The following is a 21,083-nucleotide window of genomic DNA, read 5'->3' on the forward strand; positions in this document are numbered from 1 at the left end:
CTGCTACATGCGGTAACTGCAGACAGGAGCACACTGCGTCATACCAAGGCTGTCGTGTATATATCGAGGCCAAGAAGAGTGCTTCCCCCAAGCCAAAAGCGAAGGCAATGACTCCACCGCCGAAAGAGGCCCATACACCAACAACGCCACATACTCTGGCTTTAGCTACGCTGACGTCACCGGGGTAGGATACCCCCAGCAACAGCAACCCAAACACATCTTCAACCAACAAGGTGTCATTGACCGGGATTGGAGCGTTGGAGGAGAGAATAATGAGGCGCATGGGGAACATGATGGACTCAATGTACGCCCAGTTTAAAGACATGGTGATGGCCATGTTCTTCTGCCAGAGAACCATGCCATGAACACACAAATAGTAATCTGGAAAGCTAACGGCTTGGCGAGGAACAAGCCAGAAGTGGAGCTCTACCTGAAAACCAACCAGGTGGATGTAATGCTGGTCATCGAGACCCACTTTACAACGAGGTCTCACTTCAAGTGGCTACGAAGTGGTCAACGCCTTGCGAAAGTATCTACATTTGGGTGCTACGAGCTGTGCTCTGACCACAGCATGGTCAGGATACTACTTATGACCTCCTTCCTAAGGACACCCGGAGGCACCAAACTGATCAGGCGAAATACCGACACAACTGTGTTTAAGCTGGCTTGAAGAAAACGTTGACCCACATCCGGCTATCAGCACTGGAGGAGATATTGACGATGCCGTTGCTAGCCTTACTGGCAAAATCCACTAGTATCGGAGAAAAGGAGGCTGAGGAGAGTCTGGCAGTCTAGCAGAGCTCCGTCTGACAAGAGGGCCTACAACAGAGCCTGTAAGCAGCTCAAACAGATGCTTCATGACTCGAAAAGCAAGGCGCTCGAGGAGTACCTAGTAGAACTGGAGCCTGGCAATGCTGAGCACAATATCTGGAACGCCACCAAATACCTGAAAAAGCCTGTGCGGAGTGTGCCACCTGTTAAAACAGCTGCAGGTGTATGGTGACGGTCAAGCCAAGAGAAAGCGGATGCGTTTGCCGACCATCTGGAAACCAGTTTCCAGCCATTCGCCCTATGTGATGACGAAGACGTTGAAGAGACGAAGCAGTTCGATGACGCAGCCTGCCCGATGGCCCTGCCTATCGCAGAGATAGGTAGTCAGGAGATTCTGAATGAGATTTCGTGCTTGAAGCTCACCAAATCTCCTGGCCTTGACAAATTCGACGCAGCTGCCCTCAAGCTACTCCCAGCGAATTGCATAGAGTTCCTAAAGGCTCTGATGAACCAATGCTTAAGACTGGGACACTTTCCTTCTCAGTGGAAGTGCCCTGAGGTTATCATCATTCACAAGCCGTGCAAGCCACAAGCCGAGCTAGTCTCATACAGGCCCATCAGTCTACTCGCCATCCTGTCAAAAATCCTCAAGAAGCTGTTCCTCAAGAGGGTTCCGGGTTGTCTCCAGGGTCTTGGATGCGGATCCACATCAACGACACCAACATACAGTCCAATTCGAAGGCCAAGTACCTGGGACTAACCCTGGACAAGCGTCTCACATGAAAGGACCACATAGGGGAAAAAGTAAAACTCACAAATGCCGCTCCATGACATGGCTCCTGTGCAGACGAAGCACGCTACCCACTACTGCTCTACAAAGCCATCATAAAGCCGGCTTGGACATACGGCATTGAGCTGTGGGGCACTGCCACCCCTACAAATATCAAAAAACGACAATTAGGGGAGGAAAATAAACTAACAAGAAAAGAAAACAGTTCAGCACTAAGTCACTTTGTCTATATGGCAAATGTGAGATGCAGTGTATGGAGCGTCAATATTCTAGTATGAGAAATTAACGATTTAGGTCTTTCTTAAATGAGGCCATTTACCCATAGAGGGTGCCAGGCCCGTATAACCATAATGATTACTAGATGATGTTTCCAAAGAGTCGTGTTGCTTGATAGTGCAGCACTAAGTGGGTGGTAAACTCCATATAAAACTAAATATAACCATGAGACCGATAGTAAACAAGTACCGTGAGGGAAAGTTGAAAAGAACTCTGAATAAAGAATTAAACATTACGTGAAACTGCTTAGAGGTTAAGCCCGATGAACCTGAATATCCGTTATGGAAAACGCATCATTAAAATTGTAATATTTAAATAATATTATGAGGATAGTGTGAATTTTTTCCATATAAGGACATTGTAATCTATTAGCATATACCAAATTTATCATAAAATATAACTTATAGTTTATTCCAATTAAATTGCTAGCATTTAAACACAGAATAAATGTTATTAATTCGATAAAGTGCTGATAGATTAATATGATTACAGTGCGTTAATTTTTCGGAATTCTATAATATGTGTTTATTATATGATATTTATTGTATGATTAACAATACGAAAGATTCAGGATACCTTCGGGACCCGTTTTGAAACACGGACCAAGGAGTCTAACATATGTGCAAGTTATTGGGATATAAACCTAATAGAGTAATTAACTTGACTAATAATGAGATTAGTTTTTTAACTATTTATAGCTAATAAACACAATCCCGGGGCGTTCTGTATAGTTATGTATAATGTATATTTATATTATTTATGCCTCTAACTGGAACGTACCTTGAGCATATATGCTGTGAACCGAAAGATGGTGAACTATACTTGATCAGGTTGGTGTCAGGGGAAACCCTGATGGAAGACCGAAACAGTTCTGACGTGCAAATCGATTGTCAGAATTGAGTATAGGGGCGAAATCGAACCATCTAGTAGCTGGTTCCTTCCGAAGTTTCCCTCAGGATAGCTGGTGCATTTTAATAATATATAAAATAATCTTATCTGGTAAAGCGAATGATTAGAGGCCTTAGGGTCTCAAACTTTAAATGGGTAAGAACCTTAACTTTCTTGATATGAAGTTCAAGGTTATGAAGGGTTAAGGCAGAACTGGCGCTGTGGGATGAACCAAACGTAATGTTACGGTGCCCAAATTAACAACTCATGCAGATACCATGAAAGGCGTTGGTTGCTTAAAACAGCAGGACGGTGATCATAGAAGTCGAAATCCGCTAAGGAGTGTGTAACAACTCACCTGCCGAAGCAACTAGACCTTAAAATGGATGGCGATTAAGTTTTATACCTATACGTTACCGCTGAAGTAGATGATTTATATTACTTGTGATATAAATTTTGAAACTTTAGTGAGTAGGAAGGTACAATGGTATGCGTAGAAGTGTTTGGCGTAAGCCTGCATGGAGCTGCCATTGGTACAGATCTTGGTGGTAGTAGCAAATAATCGAATGAGACCTTGGAGGACTGAAGTGGAGAAGGGTTTCGTGTGAACAGCGGTTGATCACGAGTTAGACGGTCCTAAGTTCAAGGCGAAAGCCGAAACTTTTCAAGTAAAACAAAAATGCCAAATTATATAAAAAAGCGAAAATAATACACTTGAATAATTTTGAACGAAAGGGAATACGGTTCCAATTCCGTAACCTGTTGAGTATCCGTTTGTTATTAAATATGGGCCATAAAGAAGCCGTCGAGAGATATCGAGTTTTTTCGAGAGTTTTCTTTTCTGTTTTATAGCCGAACTACCATGGAAGTCTTTCGCAGAGAGATATGGAAGATGGGCTAGAAGAGCATGACATATACTGTTGTGTCTATATTTTCTCCTCGGACCTTGAAAATTTATGGTGGGGACACGCAAACTTCTCAACAGGCCGTACCAGTTTTTTGACAACTCTCGTCCAGTGCTGACGTGCCTACGAAAAAAGTGTTTATTTTCTGAGTGATTTTCGCTGTAAAAAAGTTAACCTGGAATCTTTAAAAACGTACAGACAGTCCTGGAGTGCGTGTGATACACAAACGCAAGTTCATGCAACGTGTCCTTTGGCTGCAGATGGTATTTAACATCAGCTGACTGGTGTCACCAGTCGGTACATCTCTCAATAACGGAGGTGTCCCAAGGCCAGCTCAGAGCGGACTGAAACCACACATAGAGCAAAAGGGCGAATGCTGACTTGATCTCGGTGTTCAGAACACACAGGTTCAGCAAAAGCTCGGCCTATCGATCCTTTTGGTTTAACAAGAGGTGTCAGAAAAGTTACCAAATGGATAACTGGCTTGTGGGGTCCAAGCGTTTATAGTGATCATTGTGAAGCAAAATTCACCAAGCGTTGGATTGGTCACCCATGCAAGGGAACGTGAGCTGGGTTTGGACCGTCGTGAGACAGGTTAGTATTACCCTACTAATGACAAAACGTTGTTGCGACAAGAGGCAATTTGCATTGTATGGCTTCTAAACCATTTAAAGTTTATAATTTACTTTATAAACGACAATGGATGTGATGCCAATGTAATTTTGTAACATAGTAAAGTGGGAGGATCTTCGATCACCTGATTCCGCGCTAGTTACATATAAAAGCATTATTTAATACAATGACAAAGCCTAGAATCAATTGTAAACGACTTTTGTAACAGGCAAGGTGTTGTAAGTGGTTGAGCAGCTGCCATACTGCGACCCATTGAAGCTTATCCTTTGCTTGATGATTCGATATAAAATATATAAGTACTCATCATGTCTTTATAAAAGGAAGCAGCATTCCATCCCACGGCGCCCAGAGTGCCCAGAGTAGCCAAATGCCTCGTCATCAATTTAGTGGAGTTTTTTGACAACTCTCGTCGAGTGCTGACGTGCCTACGAATAAAGTGTTTATTTTCTGAGTGATTGCCAATGTAATTTTGTAACATAGTAAAGTGGGAGGATCTTCGATCACCTGATGCCGCGCTAGTTACATATAAAAGCATTATTTAATACAATGACAAAGCCTAGAATCAATTGTAAACGACTTTTGTAACAGGCAAGGTGTTGTAAGTGGTTGAGCAGCTGCCATACTGCGACCCATTGAAGCTTATCCTTTGCTTGATGATTCGATATAAAATATATAAGTACTCATCATGTCTTTATAAAAGGAAGCAGCATTCCATCCCACGGCGCCCAGAGTGCCCAGAGTAGCCAAATGCCTCGTCATCAATTTAGTGGAGTTTTTTGACAACTCTCGTCGAGTGCTGACGTGCCTACGAATAAAGTGTTTATTTTCTGAGTGATTTTTGCTGTGAAAAGTTAACCTGGAATCTTTAAAAACGTACAGACAGTTGGGTCAAGTCCTGGAGTGCGTGTGATACACGAACGCAAGTTCATGCAACGTGTCCTTTGGCTGCAGATGGTATTTAACTTATTTGCAAAAGTTCACGTAGCTAGCAAATCAGCTGACTGGTGTCACCAGTCATCGCCTACTCAGCTGGTGGAACAGCTGTTCCAGTGGTGTGTATACTGGCTAAACTGAATCCGATAACCACAACCAGTTTCGACCTAGGTTGCGCCTTTACCCCTATAGTTAAAAAGATGGCGCTTTTTGCTCCCCCCTTCTGCGCCTGACAATTACACACACTCATACAGAAAAGGCAAAGATCTTAAAGACACGTGCTACTGCACGCAGTTCCCATGGGCAAAAACGCTATGGAAGTGGATAATGTGGCTTTGCCCACTTCTAAGAAAAATGGTTGGCAAACGCTGGTAACTAAGAAGAATGCAGGCAAGCGCAAGGAGCCACCTAACGTAGCCTCGACTGTAAACCCCAAAGTTCCTTGGAGAAGTCACCGAGCCAGGTAGCTTCGCTTACAATGCTACCGCAGGAGGTAGCGTAACAATTATGTCGAAAGACAGCTCGACATATCGGAAAATTGTTAGCCACATGAACAACCACAACATGGCCATCAGGACTTTCCAGCTCAAGGAAAACCGAGCTTTTCGCGTGGTAATTAAGGGGCTACATTCAACGAAGCCAGTTGACTACATCACTGAAGAACTAAAGGGGCTCGGACACATTGTTTGAGACCTCAAGAACGCCATCTCAAGAACCACAAAGAACCCTATGGCTATGTTCTTTGTAAACCTGGAGCCTTCAAGCAACAACAAAAAGGTGTTCACAACCGAGGAGCCCAGAAAGTTCAATGACTTGGTGCAGTGCTACCGCTGCCAGGCTTTCGGGCATACCAAGAGGTACTGCAGACTGCAGTACACTTGCGTGTACTTGCATGCCTCTATCGAGTGCACTAAGGCCAAAGACGCTCCTGCTACATGCGGTAACTGCAGACAGGAGCACACTGCGTCATACCAAGGCTGTCGTGTATATATCGAGGCCAAGAAGAGTGCTTCCCCCAAGCCAAAAGCGAAGGCAATGACTCCACCGCCGAAAGAGGCCCATACACCAACAACGCCACATACTCTGGCTTTAGCTACGCTGACGTCACCGGGGTAGGATACCCCCAGCAACAGCAACCCAAACACATCTTCAACCAACAAGGTGTCATTGACCGGGATTGGAGCGTTGGAGGAGAGAATAATGAGGCGCATGGGGAACATGATGGACTCAATGTACGCCCAGTTTAAAGACATGGTGATGGCCATGTTCTCCTGCCAGAGAACCATGCCATGAACACACAAATAGTAATCTGGAAAGCTAACGGCTTGGCGAGGAACAAGCCAGAAGTGGAGCTCTACCTGAAAACCAACCAGGTGGATGTAATGCTGGTCATCGAGACCCACTTTACAACGAGGTCTCACTTCAAGTGGCTACGAAGTGGTCAACGCCTTGCGAAAGTATCTACATTTGGGTGCTATGAGCTGTGCTCTGACCACAGCATGGTCAGGATACTACTTATGACCTCCTTCCTAAGGACACCCGGAGGCACCAAACTGATCAGGCGAAATACCGACACAACTGTGTTTAAGCTGGCTTGAAGAAAACGTTGACCCACATCCGGCTATCAGCACTGGAGGAGACACTTTCCTTCTCAGTGGAAGTGCGCTGAGGTTATCCTCATTCACAAGCCGTGCAAGCCACAAGCCGAGCTAGTCTCATACAGGCCCATCAGTCTACTCGCCATCCTGTCAAAAATCCTCAAGAAGCTGTTCCTCAAGAGGGTTCCGGGTTGTCTCCAGGGTCTTGGATGCGGATCCACATCAACGACACCAACATACAGTCCAATGCGAAGGCCAAGTACCTGGGACTAACCCTGGACAAGCGTCTCACATGAAAGGACCACATAGGGGAAAAAGTAAAACTCACAAATGCCGCTCCATGACATGGCTCCTGTGCAGACGAAGCACGCTACCCACTACTGCTCTACAAAGCCATCATAAAGCCGGCTTGGACATACGGCATTGAGCTGTGGGGCACTACAAATATCAAAAAACGACAATTAGGGGAGGAAAATAAACTAACAAGAAAAGAAAACAGTTCAGCACTAAGTCACTTTGTCTATATGGCAAATGTGAGATGCAGTGTATAGAGCGTCAATATTCTAGTATGAGAAATTAACGATTTAGGTCTTTCTTAAATGAGGCCATTTACCCATAGAGGGTGCCAGGCCCGTATAACCATAATGATTACTAGATGATGTTTCCAAAGAGTCGTGTTGCTTGATAGTGCAGCACTAAGTGGGTGGTAAACTCCATATAAAACTAAATATAACCATGAGACCGATAGTAAACAAGTACCGTGAGGGAAAGTTGAAAAGAACTCTGAATAAAGAATTAAACAGTACGTGAAACTGCTTAGAGGTTAAGCCCGATGAACCTGAATATCCGTTATGGAAAACGCATCATTAAAATTGTAATATTTAAATAATATTATGAGGATAGTGTGAATTTTTTCCATATAAGGACATTGTAATCTATTAGCATATACCAAATTTATCATAAAATATAACTTATAGTTTATTCCAATTAAATTGCTAGCATTTAAACACAGAATAAATGTTATTAATTCGATAAAGTGCTGATAGATTAATATGATTACAGTGCGTTAATTTTTCGGAATTCTATAATATGTGTTTATTATATGATATTTATTGTATGATTAACAATACGAAAGATTCAGGATACCTTCGGGACCCGTTTTGAAACACGGACCAAGGAGTCTAACATATGTGCAAGTTATTGGGATATAAACCTAATAGAGTAATTAACTTGACTAATAATGAGATTAGTTTTTTAACTATTTATAGCTAATAAACACAATCCCGGGGCGTTCTGTATAGTTATGTATAATGTATATTTATATTATTTATGCCTCTAACTGGAACGTACCTTGAGCATATATGCTGTGAACCGAAAGATGGTGAACTATACTTGATCAGGTTGGTGTCAGGGGAAACCCTGATGGAAGACCGAAACAGTTCTGACGTGCAAATCGATTGTCAGAATTGAGTATAGGGGCGAAATCGAACCATCTAGTAGCTGGTTCCTTCCGAAGTTTCCCTCAGGATAGCTGGTGCATTTTAATAATATATAAAATAATCTTATCTGGTAAAGCGAATGATTAGAGGCCTTAGGGTCTCAAACTTTAAATGGGTAAGAACCTTAACTTTCTTGATATGAAGTTCAAGGTTATGAAGGGTTAAGGCAGAACTGGCGCTGTGGGATGAACCAAACGTAATGTTACGGTGCCCAAATTAACAACTCATGCAGATACCATGAAAGGCGTTGGTTGCTTAAAACAGCAGGACGGTGATCATAGAAGTCGAAATCCGCTAAGGAGTGTGTAACAACTCACCTGCCGAAGCAACTAGACCTTAAAATGGATGGCGATTAAGTTTTATACCTATACGTTACCGCTGAAGTAGATGATTTATATTACTTGTGATATAAATTTTGAAACTTTAGTGAGTAGGAAGGTACAATAGTATGCGTAGAAGTGTTTGGCGTAAGCCTGCATGGAGCTGCCATTGGTACAGATCCTGGTGGTAGTAGCAAATAATCGAATGAGACCTTGGAGGACTGAAGTGGAGAAGGGTTTCGTGTGAGCAGTGGTTGATCACGAGTTAGTCGGTCCTAAGTTCAAGGCGAAAGCCGAAACTTTTCAAGTAAAACAAAAATGCCAAATTATATAAAAAAGCGAAAATAATACACTTGAATAATTTTGAACGAAAGGGAATACGGTTCCAATTCCGTAACCTGTTGAGTATCCGTTTGTTATTAAATATGGGCCATAAAGAAGCCGTCGAGAGATATCGAGTTTTTTCGAGAGTTTTCTTTTCTGTTTTATAGCCGAACTACCATGGAAGTCTTTCGCAGAGAGATATGGAAGATGGGCTAGAAGAGCATGACATATACTGTTGTGTCTATATTTTCTCCTCGGACCTTGAAAATTTATGGTGGGGACACGCAAACTTCTCAACAGGCCGTACCAGTTTTTTGACAACTATCGTCCAGTGCTGACGTGCCTACGAAAAAAGTGTTTATTTTCTGAGTGATTTTCGCTGTAAAAAAGTTAACCTGGAATCTTTAAAAACGTACAGACAGTCCTGGAGTGCGTGTGATACACAAACGCAAGTTCATGCAACGTGTCCTTTGGCTGCAGATGGTATTTAACATCAGCTGACTGGTGTCACCAGTCGGTACATCTCTCAATAACGGAGGTGTCCCAAGGCCAGCTCAGAGCGGACTGAAACCACACATAGAGCAAAAGGGCGAATGCTGACTTGATCTCGGTGTTCAGAACACACAGGTTCAGCAAAAGCTCGGCCTATCGATCCTTTTGGTTTAACAAGAGGTGTCAGAAAAGTTACCAAATGGATAACTGGCTTGTGGGGTCCAAGCGTTTATAGTGATCATTGTGAAGCAAAATTCACCAAGCGTTGGATTGGTCACCCATGCAAGGGAACGTGAGCTGGGTTTGGACCGTCGTGAGACAGGTTAGTATTACCCTACTAATGACAAAACGTTGTTGCGACAAGAGGCAATTTGCATTGTATGGCTTCTAAACCATTTAAAGTTTATAATTTACTTTATAAACGACAATGGATGTGATGCCAATGTAATTTTGTAACATAGTAAAGTGGGAGGATCTTCGATCACCTGATGCCGCGCTAGTTACATATAAAAGCATTATTTAATACAATGACAAAGCCTAGAATCAATTGTAAACGACTTTTGTAACAGGCAAGGTGTTGTAAGTGGTTGAGCAGCTGCCATACTGCGACCCATTGAAGCTTATCCTTTGCTTGATGATTCGATATAAAATATATAAGTACTCATCATGTCTTTATAAAAGGAAGCAGCATTCCATCCCACGGCGCCCAGAGTGCCCAGAGTAGCCAAATGCCTCGTCATCAATTTAGTGGAGTTTTTTGACAACTCTCGTCGAGTGCTGACGTGCCTACGAATAAAGTGTTTATTTTCTGAGTGATTGCCAATGTAATTTTGTAACATAGTAAAGTGGGAGGATCTTCGATCACCTGATGCCGCGCTAGTTACATATAAAAGCATTATTTAATACAATGACAAAGCCTAGAATCAATTGTAAACGTCTTTTGTAACAGGCAAGGTGTTGTAAGTGGTTGAGCAGCTGCCATACTGCGACCCATTGAAGCTTATCCTTTGCTTGATGATTCGATATAAAATATATAAGTACTCATCATGTCTTTATAAAAGGAAGCAGCATTCCATCCCACGGCGCCCAGAGTGCCCAGAGTAGCCAAATGCCTCGTCATCAATTTAGTGGAGTTTTTTGACAACTCTCGTCGAGTGCTGACGTGCCTACGAATAAAGTGTTTATTTTCTGAGTGATTTTTGCTGTGAAAAGTTAACCTGGAATCTTTAAAAACGTACAGACAGTTGGGTCAAGTCCTGGAGTGCGTGTGATACACGAACGCAAGTTCATGCAACGTGTCCTTTGGCTGCAGATGGTATTTAACTTATTTGCAAAAGTTCACGTAGCTAGCAAATCAGCTGACTGGTGTCACCAGTCATCGCCTACTCAGCTGGTGGAACAGCTGTTCCAGTGGTGTGTATACTGGCTAAACTGAATCCGATAACCACAACCAGTTTCGACCTACGTTGCGCCTTTACCCCTATAGTTAAAAAGATGGCGCTTTTTGCTCCCCCCTTCTGCGCCTGACAATTACACACACTCATACAGAAAAGGCAAAGATCTTAAAGACACGTGCTACTGCACGCAGTTCCCATGGAGCCACCTAACGTAGCCTCGACTGTAAACCCCAAAGTTCCTTGGAGAAGTCACCAAGCCAGGTAGCTTCGCTTACAATGCTACCGCAGGAGGTAGCGTAAAAATTATGTCGAAAGACAGCTCGACATATCGGAAAATTGTTAGCCACATGAACAACCACAACATGGCCTTCAGGACTTTCCAGCTCAAGGAAAACCGAGCTTTTCGCGTGGTAATTAAGGGGCTACATTCAACGAAGCCAGTTGACTACATCACTGAAGAACTAAAGGGGCTCGGACACATTGTTTGAGACCTCAAGAACGCCATCTCAAGAACCACAAAGAACCCTATGGCTATGTTCTTTGTAAACCTGGAGCCTTCAAGCAACAACAAAAAGGTGTTCACAACCGAGGAGCCCAGAAAGTTCAATAACTTGGTGCAGTGCTACCGCTGCCAGGCTTTCGGGCATACCAAGAGGTACTGCAGACTGCAGTACACTTGTGTGTACCTGCATGCCTCTATCGAGTGCACTAAGGCCAAAGACGCTCCTGCTACATGCGGTAACTGCAGGCAGGAGCACACTGCGTCATACCAAGGCTGTCGTGTATATATCGAGGCCAAGAAGAGTGCTTCCCCCAAGCCAAAAGCGAAGGCAATGACTCCACCGCCGAAAGAGGCCCATACACCAACAACGCCACATACTCTGGCTTTAGCTACGCTAACGTCACCGGGGTAGGATACCCCCAGCAACAGCAACCCAAACACATCTTCAACCAACAAGGTGTCATTGACCGGGATTGGAGCGTTGGAGGAGAGAATAATGAGGCGCATGGGGAACATGATGGACTCAATGTACGCCCAGTTTAAAGACATGGTGATGGCCATGTTCTCCTGCCAGAGAACCATGCCATGAACACACAAATAGTAATCTGGAAAGCTAACGGCTTGGCGAGGAACAAGCCAGAAGTGGAGCTCTACCTGAAAACCAACCAGGTGGATGTAATGCTGGTCAGCGAGACCCACTTTACAACGAGGTCTCACTTCAAGTGGCTACGAAGTGGTCAACGCCTTGCGAAAGTATCTACATTTGGGTGCTACGAGCTGTGCTCTGACCACAGCATGGTCAGGATACTACTTATGACCTCCTTCCTAAGGACACCCGGAGGCACCAAACTGATCAGGCGAAATACCGACACAACTGTGTTTAAGCTGGCTTGAAGAAAACGTTGACCCACATCCGGCTATCAGCACTGGAGGAGATATTGACGATGCCGTTGCTAGCCTTACTGGCAAAATCCACTAGTATCGGAGAAAAGGAGGCTGAGGAGAGTCTGGCAGTCTAGCAGAGCTCCGTCTGACAAGAGGGCCTACAACAGAGCCTGTAAGCAGCTCAAACAGATGCTTCATGACTCGAAAAGCAAGGCGCTCGAGGAGTACCTAGTAGAACTGGAGCCTGGCAATGCTGAGCACAATATCTGGAACGCCACCAAATACCTGAAAAAGCCTGTGCGGAGTGTGCCACCTGTTAAAACAGCTGCAGGTGTATGGTGCCGGTCAAGCCAAGAGAAAGCGGATGCGTTTGCCGACCATCTGGAAACCAGTTTCTCAGCGTACTCGGTCCTGTGCTGTACAACATATTCACCTCAGATATGCCAGTATCTGAAGACAACAGAATATTGCACCTACGCGGACGACACAGCGCTCCTGTTCTCTGACGCAACTCCTACTCTGGCAGCGCAAGGACTGCAACACGAGCTGGACACAGTCAGTCATGGCTGAAAAGGTGGAACATCACCATAAACGCTGAAAAATGCACCTACGTCATGTTTACACTCAGACCAGGCAACTGTCCACCCGTCCACATCACCAACATACCGTCCAATGCGAAGGCCAAGTACCTGGGACTAACCCTGGACAAGCGTCTCACATGAAAGGACCACATAGGGGAAAAAGTAAAACTCACAAATGCCGCTCCATGACATGGCTCCTGTGCAGACGAAGCACGCTACCCACTACTGCTCTACAAAGCCATCATAAAGCCGGCTTGGACATACGGCATTGAGCTGTGGGGCACTGCCTCCCCTACAAATATCAAAAAACGACACAGAGCAGAATGCCACATTCTAAGATTTATCCTCAACTGTCCTTACTAAGTGAGGAACACAACAATCAAAAGGGACCTCAAAATGCAAAGTGTCGCCGAGGAATCCAGAAAAGCTGGCAGGAGGCACCTGGAGAAGCTGGAGAACCACAAGAACCAACTTGCAATCAACCTCCTTGACAACAGCCTACAGCCACCCACTTGACCTACCTTTCCGGATTCCCTAAAGGAATCCTCTGATGACCCTAGCTAACAAATATAAGATTGCCTAAGGAATCTACATAACCGCCAACGTACCACATAATTTAATTGATTGCCTCCTGGGCAGATGTAAATAAAGATACAGTAATATAAAAAAAAAAAAAAAAATTTTTGGCGACAGGCCAATTATTTGTTATCTATTTAATAATATATTACCTGCCGTAAAATTGGAAAATTATATCGTTACCGCGGTATAATATATATATTCATATTTATTAAATGTTGGAACAATTACAAAATTTTTAATATAGAAATCATATGCGCTCGGTTTTACGTTATGTATTACCAGAGAGTTATATGGATAAAGATAAATTTTAAATTTATCATAAAATTGCAAATGATTTAACTCAATATTTATATTGGTTAAACAAAAATTGTACATGTGTGGATACAATAATTTTGTATGTTGGAAACAAAATGATATTTTAGAATGAAATATGTATAATATGTATATGTATAATACAAAATTATAGAAGTATATATTATATGAACTGGTTAATAATTGTGAAACAAGTATACAAAATAATGGAATATACGAATACGAATGCTATATAAAAATGACCGTAATCGAATTAAAAGAGATTTAAAATTTTACCCAAAGGCAAAATATTGAAGTATTTTTCAATATGATAAAATAAATGGAATTATATAAAATGGAAATCTATAATATTTATATGGCTTATTTCAGTTCGAAAAATATGAATGTATTATGAAGAAAGAAACATTATTCTGGTTGATCCTGCCAGTAGTTATAAGATTGTCTCAAAGATTAAGCCATGCATGTCTAAGTACACACGAATTAAAAGTGAAACCGCAAAAGGCTCATTATATCAGTTATTGTTCCTTAGATCGTTAACAGTTAATTGGATAACTGTGGTAGTTCTAGAGCTAACACATGTAATTAAAAGTATCTAGGACTACCATGGTTGCAACGGGTAACGGGGAATCAGGGTTCGATTCCGTAGAGGGAGCCTGAGAAACGGCTACCACGTCTAAGGAAGGCAGCAGGCGCGTAAATTACCCACTCCCAGCTCGGGGAGGTAGTGACGAAAAATAACAATACAGGACTCATATCCGAGGACCTGTAATTGGAATGAGTACACTTTAAATCCTTTAACAAGGACCAATTGGAGGGCAAGTCTGGTGCCAGCAGTCGCGGTAATTCCAGCTCCAATAGCGTATATTAAACGTTCGTAGTTGAGCTTGTGCTTCATACGGGTAGTACAACTTACTATTGTGGTTAGTACTATACCTTTATGTATTTAAGCGTATTACCGGTGGAGTTCTTATATGTGATTAAATACTTGAATTTTTTCATATGTTCCTCCTATTTAAAAACCTGCATTAGTGCTCTTAAACGAGTGTTATTGTGGGCCGGTACTATTACTTTGAACAAATTAGAGTGAAATAAGACCTCTGTTCTGCTTTCATTGGTTTTCAGATCAAGAGGTAATGATTAATAGAAGCAGTTTGGGGGCATTAGTATTACGACGCGAGAGCTGAAATCCTTGGACCGTCGTAAGACTAACTTAAGCAAAAGCATTTGCCAAAGATGTTTTCATTAATCAAGAACGAAAGAGGTTAAACAAAGGCACCTAGCAATTGGGTTTAGCTACTTTTATGGCTCTCTCAGTCGCTTCCCGAGAAACCAAAGCTTTTGGGCTCCGGGGGAAGTATGGTTGCAAAGTTGGTTGAAACTTAAAGGAATTGACGGAAGGGCACCACCGGCTTAATTTGACTAAACACGGGAAAACTTACCAGGTCCGAACATAAGTGTGTAAGACAGATTGATAGCTCTTTCTTAAATCTATGGGTGGTGGTTCATGGCCGTTCTTAGTTCGTGGAGTGATTTGTCTGGTTAATTCCAATAACGAACGAGACTCAATATATTTGAGATTAATATATTTGAAAGAGATATCTTCAGGATTATGGTGCTGAAGCTTATACAGCCTTCATTCATGGTGACAGTAAAATGTTTATTGTGTTTGAATGTGTTTATGTAAGTGGAGCCGTACCTGTTGGTTTGTCCTATTATATGGACACTAGCTTCTTAAATGGACAAATTGCGTCTAGCAATAATGTAGCTGCACGCGCGCTACAATGAAAGTATCAACGTGTATTTCCTAGACCAGAGGTCCGGATAAACCGCTCAACCACTTTCATGCTTGGGATGGTGAACTGAAAATGTTCACATGAACTTGAAATTCCCAGTAAGTGTGAGTCATTAACTCGCATTGATTACGTCCCTGCCTTTGTACACACCGCCCGTCGCTACTACCGATTGAATTATTTAGTGAGGTCTCCGGACGTGATCACTGTGACGCCTTGCGTGTTACGGTTGTTTCGCAAAAGTTGACCGAACTTGATTATTTAGAGGAAGTAAAAGTCGTAACAAGGCTTCCGTAGGTGAACCTACGGTAGGATCATTATTGTATAAAATCCTTACCGTTAATAAAAATTTGTTATAATACAAATACATTTTGAATTTACCAAAATTACTTACCAAATTACAAAATTTACCAAATTTATATTACCATATTATCAGATTTACCAGATTACCAAATTACAAAAGCAAAGCGCATGATATGATATCATTATAGAACCAAACGATTCGATTGAAACAAAAAAAAAATATATATATAAATATATATTAAAATAAATGTTAAAATCAAAACAAAATGAAGACGGGTTTTTATTTGTATGAGGCTTTGGCAACCTCATAAGATTTTAACATTACAAAATGCTGTGTAATAAAAAATATTATATATAATATGTGGCTTTAAAATGTAAAAATAAAAGCGGATGCGTTTGCCGACCATCTGGAAACCAGTTTCCATCCATTCGCCCTATGTAAGAGACGAAGCAGTTCGTTGACGCAGCCTGCCAAATGGTCCTGCCTATCGCAGAGATAGGTAGTCAGGAGATTCTGGATGAACTACTCCCAAGCTACTCCCAGCGAACTGCATAGAGTTCCTCAAGGCTCTGATGAACCAATGCTTAGGACTGGGACACTTTCCTTCTCAGTGGAAGTGCGCTGAGGTTATCCTCATTCACAAGCCGGGCAAGCCAGAAGCCGAGCTAGGCTCATACAGGCCCATCAGTCTACTCGCCATCCTGTCAAAAATCCTGGAGAAGCTGTTCCTCAAGAGGTTGCTGACCATCCTGGAGGAAAAGAGGATCATCCCCGACCACCAGTTCGGTTTCAGGCAAGGACATGGCGCCATTCAGCAGTGCCACCGGGTCGTCTTCAAGGTCTTGGATGCCTTCGAAAACAAGAAATATTGCGCAGCAGTCTTTCTGGATGTGAGGCAGGCTTTCGACAGGGTGTGGCACCTCGGCCTGCTATTCAAGCTGAAGCAACAGTTACCGACCCCATACTACATGTTCCTTAAGGCATACGTCGAAGAGAGGAGGTTCTACGTTAGGAGCAGGAACTCCAAATCACCCCAACACGTGGTGAGAGCCGGAGTACCCCAGGGCAGCGTACTCGGTCCTGTGCTATACAACATATCACCTCAGATATGCCAGTATCTGAAGACAACAGAATATTGACATGCACCTACGCGGACGACACAGCGCTCCTGTTCTCTGAGGCAACACCTACTCTGGCAGCGCAAGGGCTGCAACACGAGCTGGACACGATTCAGTTATGGCTGAAAAGGTGAAACATCACCATAAACGCTGACAAATCCACCTACGTCACGTTTACCCTCAGACCAGGCAACTGTCCACCCGTCCACATCACCAACATACCGTCCAATGCGAAGGCCAAGTACCTGGGACTAACCCTGGACAAGCGTCTCACATGAAAGGACCACATAGGGGAAAAAGTAAAACTCATGAGGTACAAATTCATTCTAAGATTTATCCTCAACTGTCCTTACTACGTGAGGAACATGACAATCAAAAGGGACCTCAAAATGCAAAGTGTCGCCGAGGAATCCAGGAAAGCCAGCAGGAGGCACCTGGAGAAGCTGGAGAACCACAAGAACCAACTTGCAATCAACCTCCTTGACAACAGCCTACAGCCACCCACTTGACCTACCATTCCGGATTCCCTAAAGGAATCCTCTGATGACCCTAGCTAACAAATATAAGATTGCCTAAGGAATCTACATAACCGCCAATGTACCACATAATTTAATTGATTGCCCTCCTGGGCAGATGTAAATAAAGATACAGTAATATAAAAAAAAAAAATATAAAAATATATATATATATTATCATTAATTTTTGGCGACAGGCCAATTATTTGTTATCTATTTAATAATATATTACCTGCCGTAAGTAGGTAAGTATCGTTACCGCGGTATAATATATATTCATATTTATTACATGAAAAATTAAAATTATAAAATTAAAAAATTAAAAAATTAAAATTATAAAAATTAAAAAACCTTTAATATAGAAATCATATGCGCTCGGTTTCACGTTATGTATTACCAGAGAGTTATATGGATAAAGATAAATTTTAAATTTATCATCAAATTGCAAATGATTTAACTCAATATTTATGTTGGTTAAACAAAAATTGTACATGTGTGGATACAATAATTATGTATGATGGAAACAAACTGGTATTTTAGAATGAAATATGTATAATATAAATACAAAATTATAGAAATATATATTATATTATATGAACTTGTTAATAATTGTGAAACAAGTATAAAAAATAATGGAATATACGAATACGAATGCTATATAAAAATGACCGTAATCGAATTAAAAGAGATTTAAAATTTTACCCAAAGGTAAAATATTGAAGTATTTTTCAATATGATAAAATAAATGGAATTATATAAAATGGAAATCTATAATATTTATATTGCTTATTTCAATTCGAAAAATATGAATGGAATATGAAGAAAGAAACATTATTCTGGTTGATCCTGCCAGTAGTTATATGATTGTCTCAAAGATTAAGCCATGCATGTCTAAGTACACACGAATTAAAAGTGAAACCGCAAAAGGCTCATTATATCAGTTATTGTTCCTTAGATCGTTAACAGTTAATTGGATAACTGTGGTAGTTCTAGAGCTAACACATGTAATTAAAAGTATCTAGGACTACCATGGTTGCAACGGGTAACGGGGAATCAGGGTTCGATTCCGTAGAGGGAGCCTGAGAAACGGCTACCACGTCTAAGGAAGGCAGCAGGCGCGTAAATTACCCACTCCCAGCTCGGGTAGGTAGTGACGAAAAATAACAATACAGGACTCATATCCGAGGACCTGTAATTGGAATGAGTACACTTTAAATCCTTTAACAAGGACCAATTGGAGGGCAAGTCTGGTGCCAGCAGTCGCGGTAATTCCAGCTCCAATAGCGTATATTAAACGTTCGTAGTTGAGCTTGTGCTTCATACGGGTAGTACAACTTACAATTGTGGTTAGTACTATACCTTTATGTATTTAATCGTATTACCGGTGGAGTTCTTTTATGTGATAAAATACTTGTATTTTTTCATATGTTCCTCCTATTTAAAAACCTGCATTAGTGCTCTTAAACGAGTGTTATTGTGGGCCGGTACTATTACTTTGAACAAATTAGAGTGAAATAAGACCTCTGTTCTGCTTTCATTGGTTTTCAGATCAAGAAATTAATAGAAGCAGTTTGGGGGTATTAGTATTACTGAAATTCTTGGACCGTTGTAAGACTAACTTAAGCGAAAGCATTTGCCAAAGATGTTTTCATTAATCAAGAACGAAAGTTGCAAATGGTTGCAAAGCTGAAACTTAAAGGAATTGACGGAAGGGCACCACCAGTAATGGAGCCTGCGGCTTAATTTGACTCAACACGGGAAAACTTACCAGGTCCGAACATAAGTGTGTAAGACAGATTGATAGCTCTTTCTCGAATCTATGGGTGGTGGTGCATGGCCGTTCTTAGTTCGTGGAGTGATTTGTCTGGTTAATTCCAATAACGAACGAGACTCAAATATATTAAATAGATATCTTCAGGATTATGGTGCTGAAGCTTATATAGTCTTCATTCATGGTGGCAGTAAAATGTTTATTGTGTTTGAATGTGTTTATGTAAGTGGAGCCGTCCCTGTTGGTTTGTCCCATTATACGGACACTAGCTTCTTAAATGGACAAATTGCGTCTAGCAATAATGAGATTGAGCAATAACAGGGGTGTGATGCCCTTAGATGCCCTTGGCTGCACGCGCGCTACAATGAAATTATCAACGTGTATTTCCTAGACCGAGAGGTCCGGGTAAACCGCACGTCTCCGGACGTGATCACGCCTTGCGTGTTACGGTTGTTTCGCAACAGTTGACCGAACTTAATTATTTAGAGGAAGTAAAAGTCGTAAAAAGGTTTCCATAGGTGAACCTACGGAAGGATCATTATTGTATAAAATCCTTACCGTTAATAAAAATTTGTTATAATACAAATACATTTTGAATTTTCCAAAATTACTTACAAAATTAAAAAATTTACCACATTTATATTACCAGATTATCAAATTTACCAGATTACCAAATTTACCAAATTACAACAGCATAGCGCATGATATGATTATAGAACAAAACGATTCAATTGAATCAAAATAAAAAAAAATATATATAAATATATATTAAAATATAAGTTAAAATCAAAATAAAATGAAAATGGGTTTTTATTTATATGTGGCTTTGGCAACCTCATAAGATTTTAACATTACAAAATGCTGAGTAATGGCGGGCACAACAAAAAAAATATTATATATATGTGGTTTTAAAATGTTTAAATAAAACTTCGAGTATGGAGATCGAAGATATCAAATTCGAAAATGGAAATCGAATGAAAACTTTAAAATAATGGTTATCAAAATAATTTGTTAATATAAAATGGTGAACTTTGTGTGTATATGGACCATAATATACACGCATTGCGAATATGTATTGTTCATCTTAGTTATGAGCATACGTTGGCTAATGCAACAACCTAAAATATACAATGTTGTACCTGGTACCCATCAGGTTAATGTTTTATATAAATTGCAGTAAGAATCGCCCAAACATAGTTAAATATAAACCGTAAATAACCAGATTATATGATACATAATGCTTATATGAAACTAAGACATTTCGCATCATTTATTTTAGGTATAAAAATACATTTATTGGAGGAATTGATATATGCCAGTAAAATGGTGTATTTTTAATTTCTTTCTATAAAAACAAAATTGACATTATATAAAAATTAATTATAAAACTCTAAGCGGTGGATCAGTCGGCTCATAGGTCGATGAAGAACTCAACAAACTGTGCGTCATCGTGTGAACTGCAGGACACATGAACATCGACATTTTGAACGCATATCGCAGTCCATGCTGTTATGTACTTTAATTAATTTTATAGTGCTGCTTGGACTACATATGGTTGAGGGTAGTAAGACTATGCTAATTAAGTTGTTTATAAATTTTATAAGCAAATGGTATATTATTTGATAAAATAATAATTTTTTTATTCATAATATTAAAAAATATATATGAAAAACATTATCTCACATTTGGATGTGAAAAACGAATAGAAATATTTTCTTTTTCGATCAAGTAATACTGAGAAATGTCTAGCATAAAAAATTTAATTATTTTTCATCTAGAATTGTCTCTTATTAATGATTCGGAAATATAAAAAACTTGGTTATGTTATTATTCTTCGTTGGTTCGTTTAATGGAAAACACTTTGCTACAAGAAATAATGGAAATTTTATAACGAATTTAA

At 40.9% G+C, this 21,083-nt stretch overlaps 1 pseudogene; it reads left to right on the forward strand.

The window, feature by feature from the left end:
- Positions 1-20,569: 20,569 nt before the first annotated feature.
- LOC6556272 lies at positions 20,570-20,748 on the forward strand (annotated as a pseudogene).
- The last annotated feature ends 335 nt before the right edge of the window (positions 20,749-21,083 follow it).

The sequence above is a fragment of the Drosophila erecta genome, unplaced genomic scaffold (assembly GCF_003286155.1).
Source record: "Drosophila erecta strain 14021-0224.00,06,07 unplaced genomic scaffold, DereRS2 tig00000329-arrow-arrow-pilon, whole genome shotgun sequence".
Lineage (NCBI taxonomy): Eukaryota > Metazoa > Arthropoda > Insecta > Diptera > Drosophilidae > Drosophila > Drosophila erecta.